This window comes from Hylobates moloch, unplaced genomic scaffold, assembly GCF_009828535.3.
Source record: "Hylobates moloch isolate HMO894 unplaced genomic scaffold, HMol_V3 SCAFFOLD_22, whole genome shotgun sequence".
Classification (NCBI taxonomy): domain Eukaryota; kingdom Metazoa; phylum Chordata; class Mammalia; order Primates; family Hylobatidae; genus Hylobates; species Hylobates moloch.
This window is the reverse complement of record NW_026652297.1, coordinates 25,417,336-25,424,983: the sequence shown is the minus strand read 5'-3', so window position 1 is coordinate 25,424,983 and position 7,648 is coordinate 25,417,336. Positions and strand designations below refer to the sequence as shown.

The following is a 7,648-nucleotide window of genomic DNA, read 5'->3' as shown; positions in this document are numbered from 1 at the left end:
GGGTGATGTGTGTGGGGGGGTGTGTGGTGTGTGTGGGGTGTGGTGTTGGGAGATATGGGTATGTGTGTTGTGTGTGTGGCGTGTGTTGTGTGTGTATGGTGTGTGTGTGTGTGTGTGTGTGTGTTGAGCGAGGGATGCGGAGGGTCAGAGAGTGATGGAGAAGGTAGAAATGGGAACCAGGGTGGTGAGGAGCCCTTGTCTGAACTCTGGGTTCTCTTCCTGGGGTGCACTGACAGACCCAGCTTGTCCAAGGCATCAGAGGGAGTTTAGAAAATGTCAACAAGAAACTCCAAAGCATGGGGTCCCCCGAAGCATAGGCCTGAGGCAAGGGCCAAGGTCTCAGGGCAGTGCTGTCTGAACAAGGCTTTCTACAACACAACTTTTGCCTCTCCAAACTGTGCCTTGTGCGTAAAGTGCTAAGCCTGTTGCTGGCCCCAGAGTACTGAATATATCTATTTCAAATTGGATAGAATCCTGAGCATTAAGAAATATTGTAAAAAGCAAAAAAAAAAAAAAAAATCCAAATCTGGCCCCCGTAACCACAGCAGGCCCTGATCAAGATCTCATTAATACGCTTCCTGCTAATCCTCAAGAATTAGCAAATACAACTTTATCCTGCTATGAAATACTCCCTACCTCCAGGGCTCAACTAAAGATTCAGAAAGAAGGGTGGAAGAAGCTTAGTTAAATGTAGCTTTGAATCCAAGCACTGGGTAGCATCCCTAATAAGCCCTCTCAGGCTTAATGGGGCTTTCCAAAAATTCCCTGTTCCAAACTCCTATATGACTTACCATTTAGTTCGTATAATTCTGTCTAGTAAATAATCAGGGTATCACATTCGAAGTCACTTAAGTTTGAATAGGCTTTCCCAGTGCCCTTTGAGTGCTTAAATGTTTTATATCTGCTATGCCCAGGTCTTTCTGGGAGCTCACTGCTCCAGGACTGGATGGCGAGGAGTCAAACGCGGAAAAGGCTCATATCCTCTTTAGAGCGAATTTTCCAAGGAAAATTAAACAAAGCCTCTAGGGAGCATTCAACCACCCACCATCAACATGGTGACCAAACTGACCCCCCACTGCAGCCCTCTCTGCCTCTATATTATCATAAACCTACAACTCCTGAATAACTTTTTAAGAGTGGTTTACTTCACACCTTAGGCAAGCTACAGATGCACATCTCCACGGTTGTTCTTTGGAGTGGAACAAAGCACAACTCCTCACTATCCCTATTTGCCCTCCTAAGAGGCCTCCAAGTCATGGCAATCTGAGGAAATTCTAGGCTATTAACTTGCTTTTAGCCATGTTCCCCCTAAGACTCGGATCCTCTGAAGGTGTCTGACTGCAAGGATTGCTGGAAAGAGAAAACTTTTTAAAATGTTTTGAAATAGAGGCAGGGTTTTGTCATGTTGCCCAGGCTGGTCTGGAACTCCTGAGTTCAAACGATCCTCCTGCCTTAGCCTCCCAAAGTGCTGGGATTACAGGCTTGAGCCACCATACCCGGCCAAGACTTTTTACAGCAGGAGGATCCATGTGAAAAATCAGTTGATGCACGTGTGCAATTGGCCTGAGGGCACAAGGCCCATAAAACGGGCTGCAGCACCCACGGGCAGGCAAGGGCTTGTCACAAATGGCTGCTTCACTACTAAAGCATGCTGTGGGAGAAATTGCATCTGTGCCATTCTGGCATCTGTGCCACACCTGCACTTGCTGGGAGCCCTCCCTGGTCTCAGATGCTCTCTTGATCTTGAGCTCTCACATTAACTCAGTACCATCTTGGTGTCTCCTTACTCTTCCCAAACCAATCCTGGGACAGGAAGACTAGACTCAGAGCCTGATATATGGATTCCCTAGGGCTGCCGTAACAATGTGCTATAAACTGGGTGGCTTAAAACAATAAAAATTTATTCTTTCACAGTTCTGAAGGCCGGAAGTCCAAAATCAAGGAGTCCACAGGGATGGTTCTGGAAGCTCTCCCCGGGAAAACCATCCCATGCTGCTCTCTTAGCTTGTGGTGCTTGCTGGCAGTCCTTGGCATTCCTTGGCTTGTGGCAGCATCACTGCAACTTCTGCCTCAGTTGTCATGTGGCTTTCTTATGTCTCCTCTGTGTCTCTATGTGTAAACCTCCCTCTATTTTCTCCACAGACACCAGTCATTGAATTTATGATCCACACTAATATAGTATGAACTCATCTTAATTTATCAAACCTGCAAAGACTGTTTCCAGTTAAGGTCATATTTTGAGGTTCCAGGTGGACATGAGTTTTGGGGGGACACTGTTCAAGCCACTATACCTGATCTTGGCCACACTGCTCTTAGTCAGTGCTGATGGTGCCAAGGAACCCCTCACTGCCCCAGGAGTCCAGTGTTCAGGACAGGAAAGTGCCTCTTTCTTCCTTGCTTGCCCTCTAGAGAAACAAATGCATTTACTCCAATTGGTTCTCTGCCCTTCTCGGAAGTGTTTCTGATTATTCTCTGCCTGCCTTAACCACCAAAGCACAAGCAAGCCTCCCGTATAGTCTGTAGCAGGCATATAATGAATAAATAAATGAACCAAGTCTACAGATGAATGGCGGCCTCTTCTAACCTCACTGTAGATATTCATAAAATGATGAAGCCGTTAAAAATTATTCTCAGAATTCCTGTACATAGAGGTTCAAGGCTCCATTCTCCCCCAGGATTCCCAGAGTCTTCAGCTATACTCAGATGATGGCCCATCCCACTGACACCCTGGTCTTCCCTTTCCAAAATGTTTCAGAGAGTCCAAAAAAAAGGGTCTAAAGCCATTCAACATATATTTTATACGAAACTATTCACAGGTAGCAATGGAATTTCTATTTTAGCAGAGACTTTGGATGGTCCAATAAAATAGAGCAAGCAAGCTAAGAATTTGGGGCATGGCAGAGAATTGTGGAAATTGATCTGGGTCCTGAAGAGCCCCTTACATCCTTTCCTGGCCTGGCAACCCTGCTGGCACCTGTGTGAGATCAGTTCCAGGCCACACGTGGCCCGCATGCACTTTTATTCCTCCTTTCTCCCAGCTCCCCTGCCTGTTCCTCTACTTGTCCAAATTATCTGCTTCTAGTTCTCTCCTTCCAGTTATCTTACTATAAATTTCCTACCTTTTCTTCCATTCCCCCCCACCAGCCCTCGAACAAAATTCCTTTCATTTGATTTGCAAGGTCTGAAAAGAAGCCTATTGTTTTTCTTTTTTTCATCTTTCATTCCTTAGGAAAACTTTTTATAATTCTAATCATCAGGGACAAGGTCATACTTTCAGGCTATCTGACCTTTAAAATTACTTTAGAGAGGCTGGGCACAGTGTCTCACACCTGTAATCCTAGCACTTCGGGAGGCTGAGGCAGGCAGATCACCTCAGGTCGGGAGTTCGAGACCAGCCTGACTAACGTGGAGAAACTCTGTCTCTACTAAAAATACAAAATTAGCCAGGTGTGGTGGCACATGCCTGTAACCCTAGCTACTTGGGAGGCTGAGGAAGGAGAAATGCTTGAACCTGAGAGGTGGAGGTTGCAGTGAGCCAAGATCGCCCCCATTGCACTCCACCTTGGGCAACAAGAGCGAAACTCCGTCAAAAAAAAAAAAAAAAAACCTCACCGTAGAGAGAGGGCTGCTGTTTTTTTCTTCTCCCTCAGAGACTTAATGATGTCCAGCTCACAGTTTTTGTTCATCATTCCTTCCAGTCAATTCATCTATAAGAGCCAGTGATAAGCACTTTGCAGAATTCATTTTTTAGTAGCCACAGGCAGAAAAGTCAGTAACCCAGTGCAGGAGGACCTCTCTGAAATCCCTTTCTATGGCATTTCACCCAGTAGGACCTTCCTTGTTCTGTTTCCTGGTCTTGTTCCCTGGGGCTTTGTCCTAGACAGATGGGCAAGCCATAGGGTAAGCCCTTAAGTAGGAGAGGGAGGCCTAGGATTGTCACCCTACAACCAAACAGCAGCTGCCATGCCAAATGAAACATACTCTCTCTGCTCTGCTGAAATAATGGAGTCATTTCTTCCCAGCCACATCCTGGAGCCCTTCACGGTCCAGGTCCAGCAGAGCTGCACCACTGGCATCTCAGGTAAGCTTTGCACATGCTCAGAGTGAAAAGGGTCAGTGGCTTCACAAAGGCACATCTATGTCTATTATTCTGCCTCTGACAGGTGACCAAGGGAAGGCTTTTTCGTCACCAGATGGGTCTGGTTGGTCTACTACTCTAAATAGATCTATACACAACTAAGTTCCAGGCTATGTCATTATTAGTTGGCTGAGTATTTGATCACACTACCTGGAGCTGGTTTGAAAAAGAGAGGTGCAAGCTGTTGCTTCCTTTCTGTTTTAAAAATAGTCAGGCCCATCATATATTGCCCACATGTATTATCTCACATTCAATTTGTAATTCTACAATCTAAAACGTCAGGCCCTCTCACGTTCATCACAGCATCACAGGGAACACGTTTCTTCATTCAGAGGGGCCAAGAGGTACAAGAATCACATGATCTATCCTTCAAACTAGGACATTTTTGAGAGTCAAAGAGGGAACCACTAATTGTTACACCAGAACGGTGAGCATAAACCCTAACTGTCCCAGGCCAACCAGGATGTTGGCCATCCAATCCATTGGGATATACAGGGGCAAGAGACCCAAACTAGTTGAAGTAGAATGTAAAGAAGAGACATGGTGACGTGGACTTGGTACCAAGGTCTCAGACCACCTTACTTCTGGTGCTGCAGCTGGAATTAGGGGTAGGACTTCTGGTTTAGGAGCCCTTAACAGCTGATTCAACTGAACGTGCTCAGCACTGCACAGCATGAACAAGAAAATCATGTGCCTGGTGACAGCTGGAATCAGGGCTGTGGAAAAGCTTACAATGGGGTCAGAGGTGGAAACAGTAAGAGGAGACTTCAGACTTAATCTGAGATTGAGGAAGCAGAAACAGCAAGACATAATATTAAGAAAAAGAGCCAAGTGTGGTGGCACAGTCCCAGCGACTGGGGGTCTGAGACAGAGGATCACTTAAGGTCAGAAGTTAAAGACTGTGGTAGGCAGTGATCACACCTGTGAATCACCACTGCACTTCACCCTGAGCAACATAGCAAGACCCTGTCTCTAACATAAAATAAAACATTTAAGATTTTTAAAAAGAAAATATAGTCTCTCAAACAACAAGGGGTACTCAATGATTTAGAAAGAATACTGAAGCAAAAGCACAGTCCTACGTGGGAGGAAAATTACAGAAGTCAGAAAAGCCAGTCTGTTTGTGAAGTCTGTTTAGAGACGAAGTCTAGAATAGTAATGAATAGTGTGAAGAGTGTCCAGATGCCGTGGCTCAAGCCTGTAATCCCAGCACTTCGGGAGGCCAAGGCAGACAGACCACTTAAGGTCAGGAGATTGAGACCAGCCTGGCTAACATGGTGAAATACCGTCTCCACTAAAAACACAAAATCAGCCAGGCGTGGTAGCACATGCCTGTAATCCCAGCTACTGGGGAGGCTGAGGCAGGAGAATCACTTGAACTCCAGAGGCGGAGGTTGCAGTGAGCCGAGATTGTGCCACTGCACTCCAGCCTGTGTGACAGAGCAAGACTCCATCTCAAAAAAAAAAAAAAAAAAAAGTAAAAGAAAAAAAGTGTGAAGAGTTGAAGAGTGTGTATTCTGCATCAGACTGACCTGAACATTCACTCTACACTTTCTAATGGTGTGACATCAGTTGTCTATGTCTCACTTTTCTTATCTGTATAAGGAGAATAGTGAAGGTATCTTTTCATAAAGCATTAGGGTAATGGGTAAATGATTGATACGTCAAGTTACTAGGAATTCTAAGAAGGTAAGTGGAAGAAAACACTCAAGGAAGATAATCAGCATTGTAAGTTTCACATGAATAAGGAGTGTGTCCAGTGGAAAGAAAGGAAATGGCCAGGAGGCTGTTGTTAGTTTTCCAGGCCTTGTGCAGGATGCCCTAGTTATGGCCTACACTGGTTCTTGACATAAAAGCAGAATGAGAGGGCTAGGCTTGGTATTAGCAAGGGGAAGGAATTCTAAGGCATTAGGACAGACATGGTGCCAAAGCCAAAGAACCTGAAGCTGAAAATAACCCTTCAAAATAGTCTAGGCCTTGGCCTTCCACAGCACTGTATTAAAACTATTTTAAGGTTAAGAGCCTGGGTGGGAGGCTGCGTGCAGTGGCTTATGCCTAGAATTCCAGGCTTTGGGAGGCCAAGCTGGGAGGATTACTTTGATACAAGCCTGGGCAACATAACGATACCCTATATCTCTGTAAAAACTACAAAAATTAGCTGGGCATGGTGGTTCATGCCTGTACGTCTGGCTACTCCAGAGGCTGAGGCAAGAGGATTGCCTGAGCACAGGAGTTCAAAGCTGCAGTGAGCTATGATCACGCCCCTGCACTCCAGCCTGGGCGACAGAGTAAAACCCTGTCTCTTAAAAAATAAAATTAAAAGCCTTGGTAGAAGAAGACGATGGGTGCTATGGTCTGAATATGTCTTTCTAAAATTCATAGGCTAAAATCCTAACCCCCAAAAGTGATGGTGTTAGGAGGTAGGGCCTTCGGGAGATGATTAGGTCATGAAGGTAAATCCCTCATAAATGGGATTAGTGCCCTTATAAAGGAGGACCTAGAGAGCTGCCTTGTCCCTTCCACTCTGTGAGGACACAGCAAAACAATGCTGCCTACGAAGTCGAGAGCAAACCCTCACCAGACACAGAGTCTACGAGTGCCTTGATCTCAGATTTCCACCCACCAGCACTGTGAGAAATTAAATTTCTGTTGGTTCTAAGACTATGGTACTTTGTTACAGCAGCCCAAGTGGACTAAGACAGTGAGTTATGAAAGTTGAATATAAATTTTGATGTAAAAGAAAGAATTGAGCAAGATGTTTAAGTGGAACCCAGATGCCACCTATCCTGGATGGCTTAGAAAGTTGCCAGACTGATCCAGGGGCTGATCCTTTTGAGATCCCTTCTATAATAGTAATAATGTAAGACTATACTTTCAGGGATCATTTCTACAGTTCATCATTAGAGAAGTTCTCTGAACATGTAGAGCACTGAGACAAGAAATAACTAAGATCAGAGGAGAACTGAAGGAAATAAAGACATGGAAAACCCTTGAAAAAAAAAAATCAATGAATCCAGGAGGTGGTTTTTTGAAAAGATCAACAAATAGATAGACCACTAGCCAGACTAATCAAGAAAAGAGAGAAGAATCAATAGACACAATAAAAAATGATATAGGGGATATCACCACTGATCCCATATAAATACATGCTACCATCAGAGAATACTATAAATGCCTCTGCAAATAAACTAGAAGAAATGGATAAATTCCTGGACACATACACCCACTCAAGTCTAAACCAGGAAGAAGTCGAATCCCTGAATAGACAAATAACAAGTTCCAAAATTGGAGCAGTAATTAATAGCCTACCAACTAAATAAAAGTCCAGGACCAGACAGATTCACAGCCAAATTCTACCAGAGGTAAAAAGAGGAGCTGGTACCATTCCTTCTGAAACTATTCCAAACAACTGAAAAAAAGGAAATTCTCCCTAACTCATTTTATGAGGCCAGCATCATCCTGATACCAACACCTGGCAGAGACATAACAAAAAATGAAAATGTTAGGTCA

At 44.5% G+C, this 7,648-nt stretch overlaps 1 pseudogene; it reads left to right on the top strand.

Annotated features, from left to right (window-relative positions):
* The first annotated feature begins 7,000 nt into the window (after nt 1–7,000).
* LOC116462186 (small nucleolar RNA U3) lies at nt 7,001–7,094 on the top strand (annotated as a pseudogene).
* The last annotated feature ends 554 nt before the right edge of the window (nt 7,095–7,648 follow it).